The sequence below is a fragment of the Phalangium opilio genome, unplaced genomic scaffold (assembly GCF_054372755.1).
Source record: "Phalangium opilio isolate 3A_F unplaced genomic scaffold, DU_Popi_V2 ptg000082l_1, whole genome shotgun sequence".
NCBI classification, from domain to species: Eukaryota; Metazoa; Arthropoda; class Arachnida; order Opiliones; family Phalangiidae; genus Phalangium; species Phalangium opilio.
Window position 1 is genome coordinate 20,467,386 of NW_028324189.1, and position 11,825 is coordinate 20,479,210.

Here is an 11,825-nt window from a genome sequence, read left to right on the forward strand (position 1 = left end):
GTGAGTTTAGATCAAACTATGCAATCCATTGATAAAATAGTAATTTTGTAACGCTTATCTACTACTAAGGCCAAAAGTGGCCAAGCGTTGACATTATCTACTATGACTATATCGACCTTTCTGGTCGGCTAAATAGGTAGAAGTAATTTAGACAGTTTGCCATACTACAAATTAGGTTTATTACGATGCTACTCAACAATTCTATTAAATAATGGTTTTACACGGACAGTAATCATCAATTAATTTATAACTATTATAACTACTAACTATTATAACTACTACTTGATATTACAGATGTCCCTCCCCCAAAATAATTCATGCAGCATGCATCTATGACCGATGCCAGTCAGTCTACTAATACTATCTACGCGTAGTGGTCAATGATGTTCACTCGCGTTATCACGAAAATTGTACTCATCACTATTGTTGTTGATGAATGCGAAGCGATGGAGGCAACGGCGGTTTCTGACAGTCTCTTGACGTTACAACCTGGCTGAATGACGGCAGCCGGGTTTGGGTGCTTCCGGCTTAAGGATCACTGCATGACGCCCATGGCTGAATGACGGCAGCTCAGTACTGGGACTGGTCTTCTGTTTCGTACAGCCTTCTCCGAAAGTCGCGGCCAGCGCGAGGTTCTTCTTAGCGATACGTTTGAGACATGGTTTAGTGTCCTGGTGAGGTGCTGCGGTCTCGACCGCAAGGGTTGGCAGTCAGAAGAATTATCTATCCCTCTAAGCCGGTGCAACCGCTTTTTATAGGTCTTGTTCACTGATGGGTTGAACCTCCGGATGGTTCAACCCCTTATCACTGAAGCACTATGGTGAAGATATGGGTGACGAGTATCCTCCGTCAAGAGAGTTTATCGGGCGCGCACTCAGGTCATATCCCGAAAATGGTGAAGTAGGTTGTTAACAAATTATAAGGGGCATATTATCGGCATCGGTCTTACTGGCATCGGGAAACACTTAAAGCATGCACAGTCATAAAATAATAAGAAACTTACACTCAAAAAAATAATATATCAACCCTTAAGTCTAATAATAAAGAACACTCTAATAATAAAGAGCATTCTAGTAAATAATATAGAACACTCTTAACTCTAAGTATGGCATCGTATTGAGAATTATTGAAGAACTATAGATAAGAAAAAGAGAGGATTGAAATCTAGTATCGCTATGAACCTTTTGACCTTTATTGAAGTGGACTACTTATGAAATGTAGATTAATTCGCTACACTCCCCACGCCTAAGAGCTGAACGATCCTCGGAAGCAAGGAAAAGTTAGGCAAATACTAAATAACAAAATAATTACACTACCTAAAAAAAATAGTAACTAGGGACACGAACTATACAAAAACTATACAAAAATAATTACACTAAATATACAAAAATAATTACACTAAATATACAAAAAGAATTACACTAAATATACAAAAAGAATTACACAACGGTATATACGAGGATTAACCTGAGGCTAAGGAGTTAGATAGGTTTAAGGGGCGACGAGTTTAAAACTGGGAAGGTACCAAATCCCTGAGATATTCGTACGAAAAATGAATTTCTTACCCTACACCTAAACTTCCTATAAGTGCCGAGCTACTTGCGGCTACGCAAGACCATGTGAAAGCTATCGTCGGCTGGAGGGCGAACGATATTCGGCTTTGTTTTGGATTTCTTAACTACTGGGCTTCCCTTTGCTTCTTGGCTGCGCTCGTTGTACGGCTTAAGCTGCCTTAAATGAAAGGTGCCTTTCAACGACTCTCCACTATTCATAGGAGCTAGTTTGTAGGTGTATGGGGAAAGCTTTTCGTCCACTATGAACGGACCTTCCCACTCATTAGCTAGTTTAGCTGAAAATCGACTGCCAGCGCTAGATTGATGGTGTGTCTTTTTCATGACTAAATTTCCCTTCTCGAATTCAAATTCTCGCTTTTTTTGTTATACAGGGCCGCGTTTTTCATTTGAGCTATTTCTAAGTTTCCTTGGGCCTTGTTAATCGCGTCACTTATAATTTCAGCCCTACCAAGGGGATCTATGGCCGCGCAGGCTTTAGTTAGTTGATTTTGGTCTACGTTCATAATGGGTGGTTCACGGATTTCTCTACCGAAATTTAAAAATGATGGCGTATAGCCAGTAGATTCATTTTTTGAGGAACGCAACGCCATTACGAATTGCTGTAAACCAACATCCCACAACTGATGGCTTTCTGTGACGTAACATTTCAACATCATTCCGATATTTTTATTTACCCGTTCGGTCTGGTTGCTCTGCGGGGAATAAAACGAGGTAAAGCGCTGTTTAATGCTGTACAAACTACAAACTTCCCTCATAAGATTTGACACAAATTGGGGACCAGAGTCACTAACAATTCGTTTCGGTACGCCGAAACGAGTAAAAACCTGATTTATTAATATGGCGGCTATGGTTTTTGTAGTTGCCTTCTTTAAGGGAAATGCCTCTACCCATTTTGTACAATAATCGACTATTACTACTATGTGAGTGTGACCACTCTTACTTCGCGGGTATTCACCTTTGAGGTCGATTCCAATTACTTCCCAAGGTTGGGATGGGTCGGCTGATTTCATAAAGCCAGCCTGTTTGATCGGTGGCGATTTATGCTCCTGGCAAATCTGACATGACTTGACGTACTTATTAATGTCTTTTGTCATCCCTTCCCAGGTGTAGTATTTTCTTACTCTTTCTAAAGTTTTGGCGATGCCTTGATGACCAGAAGATGGTATATCGTGGCAGGCTGACATAACGACATTGACTAGGGCTTTGGGAACTATTATATGAAATGAGTCTATAGGGGGACTGTAGTGAGTTTTACTAACTTCACTACCATCGTGATCATGGCCATTACTACTACTATCGACACTGGGGCTTCTACTATTGCCTCTGTGATCGTAACCATTGTCACCCAATCCTGTTTGACCTATTGGCACGCTTCTATACACTATGCCGTCCACTATTTTGCAAGATGGCCCTACCCGTTTTACCCACTGTCCTATCTTGTCGCTTACGATTGTACCTTCCTCCAGAAAGGTCAATAAACGACTAATTTTGGCGTCAGTACGCTGCTCTTCTATTATTAACTCTCTATCTAGAGTGATCTGTTCTGGTTCTGAGGGCTCCTTTTCTACTAATGCTACTAAATTCTCAGTTTCGGCTGATTCTGGAATGCGAGACAGAAAGTCCGCAACTATGTTGTTTTTTCCCGGAGTATACACTATTTTAAAATCAAAACATTGGAGTCTAGTGCTCCATCTCGTGAATTTCCCTGTAGGGTCCTTCGCATTTTTTAACCATTCCAACGATTTGTGATCAGTCACTACCTCGAAGGGTACTCCCTCTAAGTAAACTCTAAATTTCTCGGTTATTGCCCAAACGATTGCTAGACATTCTCTCTCCGTGACAGAAAGCTTTCTTTGTGCCGCGTCTAGAGTTTTACTCGCGTATTGCACGACCCTGGTCTTTCCATCTATCGTCTGGGTGAGCACCGCGCCCAAGCCTACGTTAGAGGCGTCGGTATATACTGTGAAGGGAATTTTAAAATTTGGGGATGCTATTATTGGCGCTGTGGTCAAGCAATTTTTAAGTTTGTCAAAAGCGACTTGCTGTTCTTTACCCCATAGCCAAATTACGTTGTCGTGTGTTAAATGGTGTAAAGGCGCGGCTATGTCCGCGAAGTTAGGTATGAACCGCCTATAGAAACCTGCCATCCCCAAAAATCGCCTAAGCTGACGTACGGTGCGCGGTATAGGGCACTCTTTGATAATCATAATTTTAGCTGGGTCGACCTCAATACCTTGTTTTGAAACAAGATGTCCTAGGATATGCGCTTTCTTTCGACAGAATTGGATCTTTGAAGATTTAATTGTTAACCCATCGTTTTTGAGAATGGTTAATACCTTTTCTAAACTAGCTAAATGTGACTCGAAGGAGTCGGAAAGGATATACAAATCGTCAAAATAGTCAAAAACGCCCTGTTTGGCTAGGTGACCAAATAAATTGTTAACTAGCCGTTGAAACGTACTTGGAGCATTTGTTAACCCAAAAGTCATAACCTTGGGACGGAACACGCCACTATGCGTAACGAAGGCGCAGGTATCTCTACTTGCCTCATTAAGGGGCACCTGCCAATATCCAGATCGCATGTCTAATACGGTTATGTACTCCGGGGCTTTCACGGATTCTAGGATATCCTCGATTCTGGGTAAGGGGTACGAATCCTTCCTAGTTATTTGGTTCAATTTTCTATAGTCAATTACTAGACGATATTTTCCGTCACTCTTTCCTACTACTAAAGTTGGAGCACTCCATGGGCTATTACAAGGTTCTATGAGATCTAGGTCTAACATCTCTTTAACTAAACCCTCTATAACTTCCTTCTTATGAGGGGAGAACCGATAGGGTGCACACGCTATTGGGAAATTATTGCCCGTGTCAACATAGTGCTCCGCGGATTTGGTTAAACCCGGGATTTTGGAAAATACGCATTTATACTTTAAAACTAAAGTTTTTAATTGTGATCTTTTCTCGTCGTCTATGGGAGCCTCTTTTAACGCCTTTTCTATAGTCTCTACGTCGAAATCCTCGTCCTCAAATAAGTTGCATTCACCTAACTGAAAGTTTATTCCACTATTATGAAAATCGTACCAGACGGAAGGATTCGCGTCCCAGCACCAGCCCAAAGACCCAAAGGTAACCGTTATTCCTGCCTTCTTTAAAAAATCCAAACCAATAATGCAGGCGTATGCTAGGTCTTCTAAGACGATTGCTTCATGTGTAAAATTTCTTCCAGAGAGTTCCAATGGAACTCTCATTGATTCTTCAGCTATAAGAGACTTTTTATTCACTACTTTTAATTTTATACGAGTTGGAGAAATTTTAAAGTTAAGTTTTTCTAACTCATTACTTAATTTCTTATCTATTAATGTAACGGAACTACCCGAATCTATTAATGCTAAAATGGGTATACCGGCAATTTTAATCTCAATTAGGCATTTTTCTCTAGAGCTGTCATTTGACACATGAAGACAATCGGCTGAGTATGGGCTATTACTTAGGGTTATTACTTTTGCTTTGGGGCAAGATCTTCCCCTTTTGATCTTCCCCTGCTCCCGTTTCCCGGCCCGATTTTGGTCGGACAATACCTTTGAATATGGCCCATTTGTTTACATATGGTGCAAAGGACGTCAGGGCAGTTGGGTACCTTATGTCCCACCTTATGACAATGGTTACACACTATCGGGCCTCCATAACTACTAGCTTTTGGATTCCCTCCATGTTTATCGCTACGATTAGTGGGGTTTTTTCTCGCGTTTTTATCGTAACTAGAGCTATTCCCGTGGTGACTGGGTCTACTTTCCTGCTCCTCATAGCAACCAACACCATAAGCCGCTTCAAGACGGGTAGCCTGTGCCATTAAATCCCCAACCGAACTAAACGGAACTAGGGCAAGAGATGGTTTTAATTTGCGGTGGAGGTTTCTATATACACTCTCCACTTGGCGGCTATCTGATAAGGGAGTTTCTAGCTGTAATAATATTTCTCGCATCGCGTTTATATATTCCCGCACACCTTCTCCATTTTTTTGTTTTCTATTAATTAGGCGTTCATGTAAAACAGAATCGTTTACTTGAAAGTCGAATTCTTTCTTTACTAGTTGTTGAAACAAATCTATGGTTTGGGGTTTATTAGGTAAGGACAACCACCAATCCAACGCAGGACCAGAAAACATTTGGGGAATCCAGGTCTGAATAAACGTAGGATCTGGCATGCCCAAGGTTTCCCTGATCTGACGGGCTTTTACTAAGAACTCCTTTGTGCTCAAATCAGAAGGCCTTCCTGTAAATACAGGCATTGTGATTTGCGGCATTCTATAAGCTAATGGCGGATTAATCGGAGCCGTGTGTGGTGGTAAAGGAGGGGTGTGTGAAGAGGGTGAGGGTGTTCTATTAACTGACCCTTGAATCTGGGGACTAACCCCAGTCCCTACACTCCCATGAGTCTGCGTTAACTGAGTCAATTGAGCAGTTAAGTCAGCTATTTGCTTTTGCATATTTTGCAAGGTGGGCGTGGAAATTAATTGCATACCGGGGGGTATTGCGTTTGCAGTTGGCGTAAACAATAGCACCCCAGGGTTAGGTTGCCGTACGTTAGTGGTCAGAGGACTTGGTGGCATACTTTTACGACTTGTGTTAACAGGGGTTTGAGTGATTCCCGTCGCCCCTCCACCTTCTACTCCACCTACAGCCTCACTACTAGGACTATTACTAGCACTCATTGTCTTATAACGTTTTTGTATACGTTTTGCCCTATCCAATGCTTGCGATTTTGAATACTCTTGGATGCAATCCCTGCAGCTATAATAGGAGCCTAATTGTGGTTGACAACGAGAGTGGTCAGTTTGTTTTTTCATACCGTAGTCTAACTTTGGTTTCTAGTCCATTATTTAGTTGGCGCGGGTTTGTTTAGACTTCGTACTAATTTTAATTTAGCATAGGAAGAACTATCCCGGCTGGGCCCCCAAAAATGTAACGCTTATCTACTACTAAGGCCAAAAGTGGCCAAGCGTTGACATTATCTACTATGACTATATCGACCTTTCTGGTCGGCTAAATAGGTAGAAGTAATTTAGACAGTTTGCCATACTACAAATTAGGTTTATTACGATGCTACTCAACAATTCTATTAAATAATGGTTTTACACGGACAGTAATCATCAATTAATTTATAACTATTATAACTACTAACTATTATAACTACTACTTGATATTACAGATGTCCCTCCCCCAAAATAATTCATGCAGCATGCATCTATGACCGATGCCAGTCAGTCTACTAATACTATCTACGCGTCGTGGTCAATGATGTTCACTCGCGTTATCACGAAAATTGTACTCATCACTATTGTTGTTGATGAATGCGAAGCGATGGAGGCAACGGCGGTTTCTGACAGTCTCTTGACGTTACAACCTGGCTGAATGACGGCAGCCGGGTTTGGGTGCTTCCGGCTTAAGGATCACTGCATGACGCCCATGGCTGAATGACGGCAGCTCAGTACTGGGACTGGTCTTCTGTTTCGTACAGCCTTCTCCGAAAGTCGCGGCCAGCGCGAGGTTCTTCTTAGCGATACGTTTGAGACATGGTTTAGTGTCCTGGTGAGGTGCTGCGGTCTCGACCGCAAGGGTTGGCAGTCAGAAGAATTATCTATCCCTCTAAGCCGGTGCAACCGCTTTTTATAGGTCTTGTTCACTGATGGGTTGAACCTCCGGATGGTTCAACCCCTTATCACTGAAGCACTATGGTGAAGATATGGGTGACGAGTATCCTCCGTCAAGAGAGTTTATCGGGCGCGCACTCAGGTCATATCCCGAAAATGGTGAAGTAGGTTGTTAACAAATTATAAGGGGCATATTATCGGCATCGGTCTTACTGGCATCGGGAAACACTTAAAGCATGCACAGTCATAAAATAATAAGAAACTTACACTCAAAAAAATAATATATCAACCCTTAAGTCTAATAATAAAGAACACTCTAATAATAAAGAGCATTCTAGTAAATAATATAGAACACTCTTAACTCTAAGTATGGCATCGTATTGAGAATTATTGAAGAACTATAGATAAGAAAAAGAGAGGATTGAAATCTAGTATCGCTATGAACCTTTTGACCTTTATTGAAGTGGACTACTTATGAAATGTAGATTAATTCGCTACAATTTATGGCGCAACTGCAAATAGAGACAAACTTTACCAACGTCTACGCGCCAGTGCAAGTAATCAACAACAGCTACGCAGCCGACGCCGGACAATCAAACATCAACATCTCATCGGACAAGCGTTGAATTTCATCTTAATGGTGAGTTGAGGCGCGTTCAAACTATTCAATATTTCCTTTGGTTCAGTTTACGCGACCAAAGTTGAAACCAAAATTAACAAATACTGAGTGGTGTTAGCAATGCACCCAAAAATAAGGCACAAAACGCAACATTGTTTTTATGCGAGGGAAGACAAACAACTGGAACTTATAATAATGACGAGTTCATTCCTGTACTGGGACTGGTCTTCTGTTTCGTACAGCCTTCTCCGAAAGTCGCGGCCAGCGCGAGGTTCTTCTTAGCGATACGTTTGAGACATGGTTTAGTGTCCTGGTGAGGTGCTGCGGTCTCGACCGCAAGGGTTGGCAGTCAGAAGAATTATCTATCCCTCTAAGCCGGTGCAACCGCTTTTTATAGGTCTTGTTCACTGATGGGTTGAACCTCCGGATGGTTCAACCCCTTATCACTGAAGCACTATGGTGAAGATATGGGTGACGAGTATCCTCCGTCAAGAGAGTTTATCGGGCGCGCACTCAGGTCATATCCCGAAAATGGTGAAGTAGGTTGTTAACAAATTATAAGGGGCATATTATCGGCATCGGTCTTACTGGCATCGGGAAACACTTAAAGCATGCACAGTCATAAAATAATAAGAAACTTACACTCAAAAAAATAATATATCAACCCTTAAGTCTAATAATAAAGAACACTCTAATAATAAAGAGCATTCTAGTAAATAATATAGAACACTCTTAACTCTAAGTATGGCATCGTATTGAGAATTATTGAAGAACTATAGATAAGAAAAAGAGAGGATTGAAATCTAGTATCGCTATGAACCTTTTGACCTTTATTGAAGTGGACTACTTATGAAATGTAGATTAATTCGCTACAATTTATGGCGCAACTGCAAATAGAGACAAACTTTACCAACGTCTACGCGCCAGTGCAAGTAATCAACAACAGCTACGCAGCCGACGCCGGACAATCAAACATCAACATCTCATCGGACAAGCGTTGAATTTCATCTTAATGGTGAGTTGAGGCGCGTTCAAACTATTCAATATTTCCTTTGGTTCAGTTTACGCGACCAAAGTTGAAACCAAAATTAACAAATACTGAGTGGTGTTAGCAATGCACCCAAAAATAAGGCACAAAACGCAACATTGTTTTTATGCGAGGGAAGACAAACAACTGGAACTTATAATAATGACGAGTTCATTCCTTTTTTTTTCAGGATCAATGTCGCTGATAAAAACAGTTGCGGAGAAGAACGAACGTGTACGCGTACGCGGGGCACCATTCCAGACGTAAAACGCCACAAGTTTAACAACTTGAAGTCATGGTAGCGTCAGATGTCCAGATGGATGAGGTCGAGATATCAATTACAAATGAAGGGAAATGAACCGTAAGAATTTGAGCGAGTGGAGGACCACGAGAAAGAACTACGTTTCCCATTTTGACCCCTATCCTAAGAGAAGCAAAGTGACCGCACCAACTCAGGAAGCCTGACCTCAGGGAAGGGGAAACCTCATTCAACCCACCAACTTTACCCCTCATCTAGCCCAACCTCATAATTAACCTAAACCTAATATTTACCTTAATGCAAACCTTCCCCCTCCCCTTCTACTGAGGAGACAGGCTCTGCTTGAGATTCAGGACATTGTGGTCAAGCACAACTTGTAAAGGTTTTTAAAGGCGAAAATGGACAGACGACCACCATTATTAAATCTCGTTAGATTATGGTGGACAGTTCATTCTCCCTGGCAGTTCTTTCTCGTGGTTCCTTTCACTTTCCCTTCATCTGGAATTGTTGTCGACCACTGTCCCGACAACTGGACACCACCCGACTAAACGGTGTCCGCGAAAGAGTCTTCCTTCTTCTACACTTTGACCACAAACGACCTTTGACCTTCCTGACCATGGGACTGCCTTCCAGTGAGTCACCTACTTCCGTTACTCATTTCCTCAGTTCGGGATTCGACAATTTGACGAATTGACGCCATTTTCAATTTATTAGTCTTCTTTTATTTTGAACAATTTGACGAATTGACGCCATTTGCAATTTATCAGTCTTTATTTATTTTGAACAATTTCAAGAATTAGAGCGGATATTCACGAACAATTAAAACCATTCGCGGATTTCAAAATATTTAAATGAGTTTTCAACATTTTATTAATTTGTTTCGCGTCGTGTCTTGGTGAACTTTTTCACGAACTTCCCGTGTAAGTTTTCGCGATAATTCCGGACCAAATAACTCAATCATTTCAAATCAAAGTTTTCGCCAAATATTTCGACTTTGTAAATAATTCACTAACTTTTTTATTCGCAAATTCTACGAAGACTTTATTTTCCGTTTGTTTTGAATAATGTCCAGCGAACTCTAATGGTCATTTTCAAGAACGAAAGAATCAAATTATTTGCGAAATTTATTCATGCAACTTTTTCTCATGAATTTACAAGTTTTTTCCTATGAATATTAAAATATATATTTTTTGTAACGATTAAATTTGATTGAAATATTTAGGAGAGCAAAAATCGAAACTTTAAGTTTTGTTTCAAATAAGAATTCAACAAACTTAATTATTTTCTGAATGTTTAATATTTTCTATTATTTGAAAACCCTTCATTTATTGTTGTTGAAATTGAGCTCTATTTTCCCCTTTAGTTCTCTGGGATTTTCCAAAATATTCCAGGACTTTTTGAATAATCGCGGAATTAATTATTTCCAATGTTATTTTTAAATTTAATTTTTGGTGAAATTATAATTTTAATTTTGTCAATTTTAAACTTAATGTCCTTGCGCCTAACCTAATCTTAACTTGGCAAGGAACGGACCTAATCTTGCAATTAATAAAAAAAAGTGCCTTCGATAACAAAGCCTTGAAAATTAAAAGATAAGTAGTCCAAATTATTTGTCTTAAAGGAATAGCGACCTGGTTTAAAACTGATGTCAAATCTAAAGAAAACCTTACTTCTTTGAGAGTTTAAACTCTTCTGATTCCAAAAATATGCAGCTTGATTAATATTTAAACACAGAAAAAACGCTTGGAAGACTGGAAATTTGGGGGCAAAAGCAAATTTGCGGAGAAGATTTTTGGGGGGGTTTTCTCCTCGCTACGTCACTCGCGGCACCTCGCGGAAAAGCCAAGCACCTGAGACTCTCGAGTCTACTAATGCCGCGGCGCGAATCTGAATAAAATAGGCTTGACAGGCGTCACGTGAGCGACATCTAGAGAGAAAATTTCTCCTAACTACGTCATCAAACGAGAAACAAAATTTTAACTAAGCCTTTTCCAAACTGTACAATACTTTGATTGCAATTTTATAAATTTCTACGAAACCAAGTACAAAGTTAGACATATCATAATAAACTACATTTTTCTTTGATTTTTTTCGTATTTTAAGTTTGTGGATGACGAAAATTATGGCACTAACTCTTTAATCGTATTTCTTTTTCCACCAAAATATTTCATTTAAAGGCCGACTTCCAGCATCGAAAAGGGAACTTCTAGCGAACTGAAGACCGAGAATCGAGTCTAACAATGGAGTAGGGACCGTGCCGAAGCCCCGCTGGGGCTAAAGATGGAAGGGTTCAATAGCTAACTGAAAGCCGTGCAATGTGGACGGTTCTAGCGAACTGTAGATGAACAATAGAAATCCTTTTAAGTTTTTTTCCTCTCGAATTTTTGTTTTCCTCTGAAAGAAATTCTCTATAGTTCATCTTCAGTTTGCTAAAACCACATTCGGCACGACTTTCAGTTAGCTATAGAACCCTTCCATCTTTTCACCCAGCGGGGATTCGAAAATCGGTGCACGGTCCCTACTCCATTGTTAGTCTCGATGAGCACTCGGTTTTCAGTTCGCTTGTAACGATAAAATCTGAATTATTTATATTTCCCCACTATCCCTTTATTTTATTCACTATCCCTTTAAGAAAATTTCCTACACTTTATATATTTAAACCGAAAATAATAAATTTCCCGGGGAAACATCTG

At 40.4% G+C, this 11,825-nt stretch overlaps 1 long non-coding RNA gene across 1 annotated transcript; it reads left to right on the plus strand.

Moving 5' to 3' along the window:
- The first annotated feature begins 8,567 nt into the window (after positions 1-8,567).
- Positions 8,568-11,196, plus strand: LOC149653742 (uncharacterized). Its single transcript, XR_016371390.1, has 3 exons — positions 8,568-8,861; positions 9,064-9,764; positions 9,847-11,196. It is a non-coding gene; the product is annotated as an uncharacterized LOC149653742 (long non-coding RNA).
- Positions 11,197-11,825: the final 629 nt, after the last annotated feature.